At 42.4% G+C, this 9,223-nt stretch overlaps 1 non-coding gene across 1 annotated transcript in view; it reads right to left on the reverse strand.

The window, feature by feature from the left end:
- Nucleotides 1-9,206: 9,206 nt before the first annotated feature.
- The window catches only part of LOC116087838, a 108-nt gene continuing 91 nt past the window's right edge, over nt 9,207-9,223 (reverse strand). The window contains exon 1 of the small nuclear RNA XR_004117639.1: nt 9,207-9,223. This exon is cut by the window's right edge and continues 91 nt beyond it. This is a non-coding gene — a small nuclear RNA (U6 spliceosomal RNA).

Raw genomic sequence — 9,223 nt, forward strand, 5'->3', positions numbered from 1 at the left:
ATAGCTAGATGATAGAGCACATCTATGTTCAGGTTTTGGAGGAACTCCTACACTGATTTTCATAGTGGCTGCCCCAGCTTGCACTTCCATAGGCAGTGAACCAGGGCTTCAGTTTTACCACATCCACGCCAGCATTTTTTATTTGTTGTTTGTTGCTTGTTTGTTTTATCTTACCCATTCTGACTGAGATAAGAAGAAATTTCAAAGAAGTTTAAAGTTTCATTTCCCTGGCAGCTAATGTTGAATATTTTTTAATGTTTCTCGGTCATTTATACTTTATCTTTTGAGATGTTTACTTCTGTGCCCACTTTTAATTGAGTTGTTTTCTTGATGTTTAGGTTTTGTTTATTTCTTTGAATATTCTAGATACTATATACTTTGGTCACATATATAGCTAGTAAATGTTTTTCCAAATGTGTAGGCTAGCTTTCCACTCACGTGCTGATGTCCTTTGTGGGACAGAAGCATTTTTGCTCCATGAAGTTCCATTTATTAAATGCTGGCCTGTACTGGTGGGATCCTATTCAGAAAGTTCTTTCCTGTGCCAATGAATTCAAGCTTATTCCCTACATTACTTTCTATCAGATTGAAGGTGCCTGGTCTGATGGTGAAGTCCTTGATCCACCTGTAACCAAGTTTTGTGCCGGATAAGAGGTAAGGATCACGTTTCAGTCTTCTATGAGTAGCTATCCAGTTTGACCAGGGCTATCTGTTGAAGGTGCTATCTTTTCTCCGTTGTGCTTTGCTGGCTTCTTTGCCAAGGTCGCTGTAGGAGTGTGGCCTTACATGTGGCTCCTTGATTCCATTGCATTGATCAATGCCTGTGTCCATGACAGGCCAATGCTGCTTTTGCTACTATATCCCTTCCTACAACTTAAAAACCAGCATAGTGCTATCTGCCGTGGGGTTTTTTAGTGTTTGTGGTTGTTTTGGTTATCCTGGGTCATTTGTCTTTCTATATGAGACTTAATAATTTTTTTTAATGTCTGTGAAAACATGCATTGGAAATTTGATGAGTACACTGAATCTGTACATTGCTTTTGGTGAGATGGCCATTTTCATAGTATTGATCTTACTAATCCATGAACATAGGAGGTCTTTCCATATTTTTGTATCTTCTTTAATTTCTTTTGGTTAAATTGAGATGGAGGAAGGGAGGTATCTCTGAAATAGAACAAAAGGTTCTTTGGGTATGTGACCAAATGTCACACAGCTTTTGGAGGAACTCCCACATTGATTTCCATAGTGGCTGTAACAGTCTGCACGCCCACGGGCAGTGAACCAGTGTTTCACTATTTTAATTCTTGGGATATTCTAGATACTACCTTTCTGTCAGATGTAGAGCTGATAGATATTTTTCCATTGTGTGAGCCATCTCTTCACTCAAGCGATGATGTCCATATTTTTACATTTTTACTTGTTTCCATTTCTTTTGAGTTAAATGGAGATTGAGGAGGGGATATCAGAGTAGAGAAAGAAATATGGGAGTGAATGGATAAATAACACTAAAGACACTTTTTTCTTTCCAGAAAAAAAGTCACGTGAAAACCTGCTAACATAAGAACATGTGTATGTGTGTGTGCATGTGTGTATACATACATACATACATACACGCATACATAAAGTAAAAAGTGAAGTTACCCTATGACGGGGCAGCAATGCACTACTAGAAATCAGAAGGTCACAAATAAAAAGGATAGTGCAAGGAATGGGTTCCATAGACCCTCTTAAACAATGCAGGCTATTGCCAATGCTCTTGGTGGCCTTCCAGAACTTGATGATGAAACCCTACTGGCAAGAGCACCACACGGCAGCGTCACAGAACACGGAGAAATCAAGCTGGTACTAACCGAGAAGCTTCATCCCTGTTGGTTAGGTTCTACAATGCTGGAAGGTCCTACCACGAACTCTACCAAACCCAAACATGGACATCGGTAATTACACAGCTGTCCACCTTGTGAGCTACAACAATGACTGGCCTGGCAGGACACGCCCACTTGTGCACTAGTTACAAACCAGTTTATGATTGGATTTCACTCCCACTCCACAAGATGAGATTCATCCCTGGCACCATCATCGGTCCAAGAACCTCTGACTAGACCAGTTCTAGGCCCCAAGAGAGAACCACTACTATTATTTTGCTAAATGAACACAGTTTTAAACTGGCTCCTGAGACTTATGTTATACCCTAGGTTAAGGTATCTCTCAGTGCTCACTAGAGAAGCTTATATTTTTACTAGATGGTGGTTAACACAAAGACCTACAACTAGCCAGGGTGGAGGAGATAAAAATCTGAAGAATCCTCATCCCTAAATGGAACATAAACCCTATATATATATATATATATATATATATATATATATATATATATATATATATATTCCCTAAAGCCCTAAAGGAAATGTAAGTATACCCCACTCCTCCCAACATTCAAAGACCATTGTGGAAAATGTGGAAGAAAGTATTTCCGGGAAGAAAAATTGTAAGAGCCATCAGAAGCAGTGGATAACTGCAAGGAGACAGTGTGTCATGGATGCATCAGGACAGCTACACATACGGACACGTGGCTGGGATGACATTATGCACAAGATCTGTGCAAGCTCAAGCCAAACCAATAACACTCATGCCGTTAATGCTCAGCACGGAAAGAGAGTTGGGTGTGAACTTTCACCCCTAGTCATGAAGCTATTGACAAACATTAGCTGCTGAGAGAATCATTGTTCTCTAGCCCCCAGTAAGCCAACCACACTCTGATAGAAAACCACATTCAAGACTGTTTGGGCAGCCCAAATGGGTCTTGATAAGGAAGAAAGGACAAAAGGAGATGGGGAGGGGAGGGAGGAGGAGGGATCTGGGACAGGTTGGGGGGTATATGAAGACGATCAAAACACACTGTAAAAAACTCACAAAGAACTAATAGAAGTTTAAAATGGACACACAGACATGGAAAACCTAGCATGCCGTGAGGCTTCTTCTCTGTTGTCTAGCATCTATAACCAGAAAGTGCTATATAAGCTGTTTGAAGGGAAAAAGTCACCATCACCGACGGTCTAACCCACCCCTGAATCCTGTGACCTAGAATAATGACCATCCTGGCAAGACACACTCTTAGGTAGAGTGATAGTTATTCTTGGTTGTCAACTTGACTACATCTGAAAGTAACGGAAACCCAAGCAGCTGGGTTCACCTGTAAGGGTTTGGGGGTTTTGTTGTTGTTGTTCTTGTTTTTCTTAATTAAAATATTTAAACTGGGAATACCCACTCTAAACTTTTTATTGATTCTTTGTGAATTTCACATCATGCACCCCAATCCCACTCATCTCCTCGTCCCTCCACATCTGCCCTGGGTCCTTGCAACCTCCCCCCTCCCCAAAGAAAACAAAAAATATGTATTTTTTTTAAATCTTGCCATGAAAGTTGCAGAGTATTATGGAATGTCTGTCACACAGTACACCCTTTGGCCCAAACAGCTTTCCTTGCACATGTTCAGTGAGTCAGTCACTGGTCTGGTTCGAGGCCTCTGGCTTCTGCCACACTTTCAATACTGAATCGTCACCAGGAATCCCCTTGGATATCCCGTGGTTGCCTTATGTCGAGGACATGCTGCAGCTTTGGTTCTGCAGGACTGGCCGCTGCACAAGCTCCAGCAGTTTAGAGATGGGGTAGATTGGGGTGGATTTGGGCCTGGGTAGTAGCTGAGTTGGTCAGTTGCAATGCCAGCTCTCCCTCTCAGGTCCTCAGAGGCGGCTCTCTTGCACCCATGTCATGGGAGGACCAATCTTTGAGGTAAGAAGACCCACCTTTAAGCTGGGCCATACTTTCTTCTGGAAGCCTACAGAAAGGGCATGGAGGAAGGAGGCTTGCTATGCCTGCTTGTTCTTGCAAGTCCATGCTTTTACTAGCATTAGAGCTTTTGTCTTTGGGATGCTGGTATATATTGAAGACTTGCTGAGACATTCAGCTGCATGACTGAACAACTACTGGATTCTTGGAACATCCTTTGGTAGACAGACATTGTTTGACTAGCTGGAACATACCCCGTAAGGCATTCTAATAAACCCCATATATGTAATATATACGTGTGTATGTGTGTATGTATTCATTCAATATGAGTATATTTATTATTTATTCATTCTACATATATATATTAATCCAGTATATATTCATTCAATATATGTGTGTATATATATATGTGTATATATATATATATATATATATATATATATATTCCATAGGTTCTACTCCATAGAAAACCCCAGACTAACACAGATTTTGATATGAGAAGTGGTTCTAGAACAACAGAAGTATAAAGATGAATTTTTAAGTATTTGGAATAGGATTTCCAATTTGCCAACACCTACAGTTACCAAAACCTCTCCACTTACTGGAGCCACTCCTAAAAGCTTGGAGATTCCTGAAAGCCCATGCTGTGAACTATTTTACAACTGTAAAAGAACAAATGCATTTGATTATCCTGATTCACCAATTGTGGGAGGCAACAGATTCAATGACTCAATATAGGAAACTTTTGAGTATTCATGGAAAATAAGGAAGTAATGATGCTGATTGGTCGCTTCTAGCATCTCTGGATAACTTGACAAAGGGAAAGGATGAGCTCTATGATAAAAATTAATCAACATCTAGCATCTCAGAATACAGTAAAGGGCAGCAACAAATCCAGTGATGAAACTGACCAACTTCAGTCACACATAAATGTTCTAAGGGTTTCTAAGTGTACCCTGGAAGAAAATCCTCTCTCCAACAGCCGCAGAACTCAAGTTGTGGAGAATCAAACCAAAGCCCTCATTATAAGTCTGGCTGAATCACAAGAAAATTCAAGCTCAGAAGGTGTGAGCAGTTAAATTGGTAAAAAGTGGGATCCTGTAACTTGGGATGGAGATATATGAGAGAACCCTATGGAGTTTAAGTAAACTGTGAACCCTCGTATTCTCAAGGGTTTATCTCATCTGAGGAAGTACTCTCTACTCCCACTCCCTGAAATACTGCCTTTTCTGACTTGAAATTGAGATATTGATCCTTCATTGTCTGCTAAACCAGAAGTGACATTCCCTGAAGAAGATTTCAGGCAAGACAATACTGATGTCTCTCAGGGCCCATCAAATGTTGCTTCCAGACATATATAATCCAGACTGAATGCTAAGCAGGCTCCTAGAGGGGAGATATAAAGTGTAGTCCATGAGGAGGAGCTAATTCCCTCAAGCAGAAGTCTGGGGAATGTGTATGGAAATGGATTCTAAGGAAATGGAATAAGGGTGGAAGGAACATAAAACCGAATCAAGCTGAGTTCATTGATATGGGCCCATGGAGTGGAGATTCTAGGTTTAACATGGAAGCTCTCAGAGTTTCTTTTTTTAAAGGCATCAAAATTTTGTTTGAATGATTAGCTAAAGCCTCTATCAAAAGATAGCCTATTGAAAAGGAGCCGGAGATGCCTGATATCCCCTGATTTAGTGTTGATGAAGGGATTTTTAAGGCTCAGGGAAATTGCAGTCCTAGAGTGGGTGTGCTGTGTAGAACCTAACCCTCCACAACGGGAAGGCCCAGAAGCACGTCTGAAGAGCTTTGTTGTCAGCCATTTCCTTGTGCCAGACCTTAGGGTCAGAGACAGTGCTGCTCAGATGAATGGATTAAATGCAGTGCATTGAATTGGGCCACAAAGTAGCAAGGGTCAAGTGGCAGCATTGAACCTCCAAAGGCAAGGTGATTGTAGTTATCATAATGGGCAGAATGCAAAAAGCAATGTCCATAATGGCCTAGTCCATAACAGGCAGCACAGGGAAAGTGACTTTTATAGTGGCTTGACTCGTATGCACCCTTTCTAGGAGCAAATCAATTATGGTGTTTTCAGGCATGAAATGCATAAGAAGCCTACTGCAGTTTTGTTTAATCTGTAGAAGCAGAAAAGTTCTCAAACAAATGAAAGAAAGGCTACATTGAGTCATGCCAAAAGGGAATGTCGGCCACTGAATTAATTTCCAGACTTGAGCCAGTTTGCAGGCCAGAAACCTTTAAATGAAGGGATGAATGGCCAGGTTCCCCTGAGGAAGGACCTTGATTAAAAATAATAATAATAATACCTAAGACTTTTCCTGTTAACCCTTCTGCAGCCCTTCCTGATGGCCTTTTGTATACTGGGGGAAACAGACTTTCTAGGGGCTGTTGGATACTGGTTCTGAACTGACACTGATTCTCAAGGACCCCAAGAAACATGGTGACCCTCCAGTTAAAGTAGGGGCTTGTGAGAGTCAGGTGGTTAATGGAGTTTTAGATGAAACATCACTCACACTGGGTTCAGTAGGTCCCCAAACTCATCCTGTGGCTATTTCCCCAGTCCCAGAGGGAATAATAGGGATAGGTACACTTAGAAGTTGGCAGGATTCTCACATGGGTTACCTGAGCTCTGGAGTGGGAGATGATTCTCACATGGGTCACCTGAGCTCTGGAGTGGGAGATGATTCTCACATGGGTTACCTGAGCTCTGGAGTGGGAGATGATTCTCACATGGGTTACCTGAGCTCTGGAGTGGGAGATATTTTGCTTGGAAAAGCTAAATGGATGCCTTTGGAGTTGCCTCTGCCAGGGGAAATAATGAACCAAAACCAATACCTTATCCCTGGAAGGACTTCAGAATTTAGTGTGCTACCATCAAGGACTTGAAAAAAGATGTAATTTTCCTTTAACTCTCCTATCTGGCCAGTGCAGAGGACAGATGGTTCATGGAGAATGAAGGTTGACTATGGAGAAACTCAATCAGGTAGTGACCCCAACTGTGCTATCCTTACTTGAGCAGACTAACACATCTGGCTACATGGTATACAGCTGTTGGCAGGTTATACAATCTCCTAGGAGACATATCTCTGAGTTTGACTGTGAAAGAGTTTCTAAACTTAGGTGACCTGCGGTGAGAAGATACATATGGGCAGCACCATATCAGGGCAACAGTCAAAGACTGAGTAATAAGGAGAAAGTGAGGTGGGCATGATCACTCCACCTCCCTTTTCTTCCTGAAGGTGGATGCAGTGTGACCAGCTTCCACCTGCCCCTGCTGCTATGCCTTCCCCACTGGGATGAACTGCACCCTCAAACTGTGAGACAAAGACACTCTTTCTATTGATCTACCAAATGCCCTTAGCCTCTGTCCAAAAGGCCCACCAGAAGCAATTTGCTTTCATTGGCAAGACTAGCAATTTGCCTTGACAGTTTTACCTCAAGGATATATTAATTCTCCAGCCCTGTGTCAAAACATAGTTTGAAGGTATACTAGTTGGTTTTGTATGCCAACTTGACACAGGCTGGAGTTATCACAGAGAAGGGAGCTTCAGTTGGGGAAGTGCCTCCATGAGATCCAGCTGTGGGGCATTTTCTCAATTAGTAATCAAGGGGGTAGGGCTCCTTGTGGGTGGTGCCATCCCTGGGCTGGAAGTCTTGGGTTCTATAAGAGAGCAGGCTGAGCAAGCCAATAAGGAACATCACTCCATGGCCTCTGCATCAGCTCCTGCTTCCTGACCTGCTTGAGTTCCAGTCCTGACTTCCTCTGGTGATAAACAGCAATGTGGAGGTAAGCTAAATAAACCCTTTCCTCCCCAACTTGCTTCTTGGTCATGATGTTTGTGCAGGAACAGAAACCCTGACTAAGACAGAAGGGATCTTGATCATCTATCTCTTTCACCAAATATCACAGTAGTCTATTTCATTGATGGTAATATAGTGATTAGATCAAGTGAGCAGGAGATGGCCACTGCTTTGGACTGATTGGTAACACAAATGTACATCAGAGAATAGGGTGGGAATCCAACCAAAATTCAAGTACCTTCATTGAAATTCTTACGAGTGGTGTAGGACGTGAAGGAAAATATTCCTTCTAAAATGAAGGATAAGTTATTCCACTTGGACCTTCCCATTACCAAGAATGAAACACAATGTTTGGCGAGCCTATTTAGATTCTGGAGACAGTGTATTCCTCACTTAAGTGTGTTACTCCATCCCATTTACCAAGTGACTCAGAAAGCTGCCATTTTGGAATGGGGCCTGGAATAAGAGAAGGCTCTTCAACAGGTCCAGGTTACTGTGCAGGGTGCTTTACCACTTGAACTATATGACCCAGCAGACCCAGTGGGCTTGAGATGTTAAAGGCAGACAGGGATGCTGCTTAGAGCCTTTAGCAGGGCCCCACAGGTGAACCACAGAAGAGAACTTTAGGGTTTGGGAGCAGCAAATCTTCTAGAAAGCTCTTGGCCTGCTATTGGGTCTTAGTGAAAACTGAACATTTGACAATGGGCTACCAAGTTAGTCTGAGCTGCCCACCATCGTCTAACCCACCAAGCCATAAAATAGGATGTAAACACCAGCAACCCATCATCAAATGGAATTTGATATACTCACATGATCAGGCCTGAAAAAGACCCGAAGGCGCAGCAAGTTACATGAAAAAGTTACCCAAATGCCTGTGGTTTCTACTCCCATTATAATGCCATCTGCTGACAAGCATGTGCCCATAGCCTCACAAGGAACAGCTTTGGGGTTCTGATGCTCTCACACTCCTTTATAGTCTAATAAATAGACTAATAAATAACAGTGTTAGATTGGGTGATTGATCTGAATTACCAGGAGGAAATTGGATTGCTTCTCCGCAATGGAAGTAAGCAAGATGATGTCTGGAGTGCGGGCGGTCCTTTAGGATGTCTCTTAGTGCTACAATGTCATGTGATTAAAAGCAATGGGGAGCTACAACAATCTAATCCAAGCAGGATGGCAAAGGGCACAGACCTTTCAGGAATGAAGGCGTGAGTAAATCGGCCAGGAAAAGCACCAAGACCTGCTGAGGGTGGAGGAAACCAGCCACAGCCTGTGAGCAGATGCAGAAATGGGGATTGATATGAGTGCTTCTGTCATATTTTGTTTATAAAGTGTTCGTATAGATAGTTGTATTTTCTTTCCACGATGGCTATTCGTGGTTGCCAACTTGACTACATCTGGAATTAACTTAAACCCAAGTAGCCGGGCACACCTGTGAAGGATTTTTCTTAATTAAGTCATTTGAAGTGAGAAGACCTACTTTTTTACTTATATATTTTATGTATAAGAGTGCTCCATCTGCATGTGTGCCTGCGAGCCAGAGGAAGGCATCAGACGGTGGTTGTGAGCCACCATGTGGTTGCTGGGAATTGAACTCAGGACCTATGGAAGAGCAGCCAGTGTTCTT

The sequence above is a fragment of the Mastomys coucha genome, unplaced genomic scaffold, assembly GCF_008632895.1.
Source record: "Mastomys coucha isolate ucsf_1 unplaced genomic scaffold, UCSF_Mcou_1 pScaffold13, whole genome shotgun sequence".
Taxonomy (NCBI): domain Eukaryota; kingdom Metazoa; phylum Chordata; class Mammalia; order Rodentia; family Muridae; genus Mastomys; species Mastomys coucha.